General features: G+C 38.6%; 1 non-coding gene across 1 annotated transcript; it reads left to right on the forward strand.

Annotated features, from left to right (window-relative positions):
• Positions 1 to 1,608: 1,608 nt before the first annotated feature.
• LOC130978651 (small nucleolar RNA R71) lies at positions 1,609 to 1,716 on the forward strand. The gene has a single exon (XR_009086271.1). It is a non-coding gene; the product is annotated as a small nucleolar RNA R71 (small nucleolar RNA).
• Positions 1,717 to 3,719: the final 2,003 nt, after the last annotated feature.

Consider the following 3,719-nt stretch of genomic DNA (forward strand, 5'->3'; position numbering starts at 1 on the left):
GTTTGGTTGTGGCCTCCCAACACCAAACTTAGAGTTTGACTGTGGGGGCTCTTCTTGACTCTGATTTGAGAGAAGCTCTTCATGCTTCATCTCTATGGTGACAGAGGGATATCCTTGAGCCTTAAACACAAAGGATTCTCCATTCACTTGAATGATCAGTTCACCTCCATCAACATCAATCACAGCCTTTGCTGTGGCTAGGAAGGGTCTGCCAAGGATGATGGTTTCATCCATGCACTTCCCAGTCTCTAGGACTATGAAATCAGTAGGGATGTAATGGTCTTCAATCTTAACCAAAACGTTCTCTACTAGTCCATAAGCTTGTTTTCTTGAGTTGTCTGCCATCTCTAGTGAGATTTTTGCAGCTTGTACCTCAAAGATCCTTAGCTTCTCCATTACTGAGAGAGGCATGAGGTTTACACTTGACCCTAAGTCACACAGAGCCTTCTTGAAGGTCATGGTGCCTATGGTACAAGGTATGGAAAACTTCCCAGGATCTTGTCTCTTTTGAGGTAATTTCTGCCTAGACAAGTCATCCAGCTCTTTGGTGAGCAAAGGAGGTTCATTCTCCCAAGTCTCATTTCCAAATAACTTGTCATTTAGCTTCATGATTGCTCCAAGGTATTTAGCAACTTGCTCTTCAGTGACATACTCATCCTCTTCAGAGGAAGAATACTCATCAGAGCTCATGAAAGGTAGAAGTAAGTCCAATGGAATCTCTATGGTCTTATTTTGAGCCTCAGATTCCCATGGTTCCTCATTAGGGAACTCAGAGGAGGTTGATGCACGCCCATTGAGGCTTTCCTCAGTGGCGTCCACCTCCTCTATTTCCTCTCCATATTCGGCCATGGTTATGGCTTTACACTCTCCTTTTGGATTTTCTTCTGTATTGCTTGGGAGAGTACTAGGAGGGAGTTCAGTAATTTTCTTACTCAGCTGTCCCACTTGTGCCTCCAAATTTCTAATGGAGGACCTTGTTTCAGTCATGAAACTTTGAGTGGTTTTGATTAGATCAGAGACCATGGTTGCTAAGTCAGAGTGGTTCTGCTTAGAATTCTCTGTCTGTTGCTGAGAAGATGATGGAAAAGGCTTGCCATTGCTAAACCTGTTTCTTCCACCATTATTGTTATTGAAACCTTGTTGAGGTTTCTCTTGATTCTTCCATGAGAGATTTGGGTGATTTCTCCATGAAGAATCATAGGTATTACCATAGGGTTCTCCTAGGTAATTCACCTCTTCCATTGAAGGGTTCTCAGGATCATAAGCTTCTTCCTCAGATGAAGCCTCCTTAGTACTGCTTGGTGCATTTTGCATTCCAGACAGACTTTGAGAAATCAAATTGACTTGTTGAGTCAATATTTTATTCTGAGCCAAAATGGCGTTCAGAGTGTCAATCTCAAGAACTCCTTTCTTCTGACTTGTCCCATTGTTCACAGGATTCCTTTCAGAAGTGTACATGAATTGGTTATTTGCAACCATTTCAATGAGCTCTTGAGCTTCTGTAGGCGTCTTCTTCAGATGAAGAGATCCTCCAGCAGAGCTATCCAAAGACATCTTGGACAGTTCAGAGAGACCATCATAGAAAATACCTATGATGCTCCATTCAGAAAGCATGTCAGAAGGACATTTTCTGATTAATTGTTTGTATCTTTCCCAAGCTTCATAGAGGGATTCTCCATCCTTCTGTCTGAAGGTTTGGACTTCCACTCTAAGCTTACTCCATCTTTGTGGTGGAAAGAACTTTGCCAAGAAGGCATTGACTAGCTTTTCCCAAGAGTCCAGGCTTTCTTTAGGTTGAGAGTCCAACCATATTCTAGCTTTGTCTCTTACAGCAAAAGGGAATAGCATCAGTCTATAGACCTCAGGGTCAACCCCATTAGTCTTGACTGTGTCACAGATTTGCAAGAATTCAGCTAAGAACTGATGAGGATCTTCCATTGGAAGTCCATGGAACTTGCAATTCTGTTGCATTAGAGAAACTAATTGAGGCTTAAGCTCAAAGTTGTTTGCTCCAATGGCAGGGATAGAGATGCTTCTCCCATAAAAATCAGGAGTAGGTGCAGTAAAGTCACCCAGCACCTTCCTTGCATTGTTTGCATTATTGTTGTTTTCGGCTGCCATGTCTTCTTCTTCTTTGAAGAATTCGGTCAGGTCCTCTAAAGAGAGTTGTGCTTTGGCTTCTCTTAGCTTTCTCTTCAAGGTCCTTTCGGGTTCAGGGTCAGCTTCAACAAGAATGCCTTTGTCTCTGCTCCTGCTCATATGAAAGAGAAGAGAACAAGAAAATGTGGAATCCTCTATGTCACAGTATAGAGATTCCTTGAGGTGTCAGAGGAAAAGAGAAATAGAAAGAAGAAGGAGAAGAAGAATTCGAACTTTAATTAGATAAGGTTCGAATTGTGCATTAAGAAGGAGTAGTACTCCATAAATAGCAGGATGTGAGAAGAAGGGAAGAAGATTTTCGAGAATTAATTAAAATATTTTGAAAACATTTTTTGAAAGACACTAATTGGTTTTCGAAAATAAAAGTGGAAAAGAAATCAAGTGATTTTTGAAAAAGATTTTGAAATTAGAAATTAAAAAGATTTGATTGAAAACTATTTTGAAAAAGATGTGATTAAAAAGATATGATTGAAAAGTTATGGTTTTAAAAAGATTTGATTTGAAAACAATTTTAAAAGATATGATTTGAAAACAATTTTAAAAAGATTTGATTTGAAAAATTAATGACTTGCCTAACAAGAAAAGATATGATTCAAACATAAAACCTTCCTCAACAGAAAAGGCAAAAAATGTTCAATCAAATCATTAATTGTTAGTAAGTATCTTTGAAAAAGGAAAGAAATTAATTTTGAAAACATTTGATTGAAAAGATTTGATTTGAAAAAGATTTGATTTTGAAAAACTTTGAAAACTTGAAAAAAATTTGATTTGAAAAACAAAATCTTCCCCCTAGCACCATCCTGGCGTTAAACGCCCAGAATGGTATCCATTCTGGCGTTTAACGCCCAAAATGCACCCTTTTTGGGCGTTAAACGCCCAACCAGGTACCCTGGCTGGCGTTTAAACGCCAGTCTGCCTTCTTCACTGGGCATTTTCGAATGCCCAGCTTTTTCTGTATAATTCCTCTGCAGTATGTTCTGAATCTTCAATTCTCTGTATTATTGACTTGAAAAGACACAATTTGAAAATATTTTTTGGATTTTTAATAATCAAAATGCAACAAGGATCAAATAACAATGCATGCAAGACACCAAACTTAGCAGTTTGTATACTACTGACACTAATAAGAATGCATATGAGACACATAAACACTCAAGTCAAGAGAATTCAAAGATCAGAGTAAGAAATCATCAAGAATTACTTGAAGATCCTTAAGACACAAGAATGAATGCATGCAATTGACACCAAACTTAAGATGAGACACTAGACTCAAGCAAGAAATATTTTTGGTTTTTATGATTTTCTAATTTTTTGTGTTTTTCGAAAATTAAGTGAAAACATCAAAATTCTTAATGAGAATTCCAGGAATCAGTGCAATGCTAGTCTAAGACTCCGGTCCAAGAATTAGACATGGCTTCACAGCCAGCCAAGCTTTCAAAGAAAGCTTCGGTCCAAAACACTAGACATGGCCAAAGGCCAGCCAAGCCTTAGCAGATCACTGCTCCAAAAGCAAGATCAACAAGCTCTTGTGATGATAAGTTGAAACCTCGGTCCAATGA

This window comes from Arachis stenosperma, chromosome 4 (genome assembly GCF_014773155.1).
Source record: "Arachis stenosperma cultivar V10309 chromosome 4, arast.V10309.gnm1.PFL2, whole genome shotgun sequence".
Classification (NCBI taxonomy): domain Eukaryota; kingdom Viridiplantae; phylum Streptophyta; class Magnoliopsida; order Fabales; family Fabaceae; genus Arachis; species Arachis stenosperma.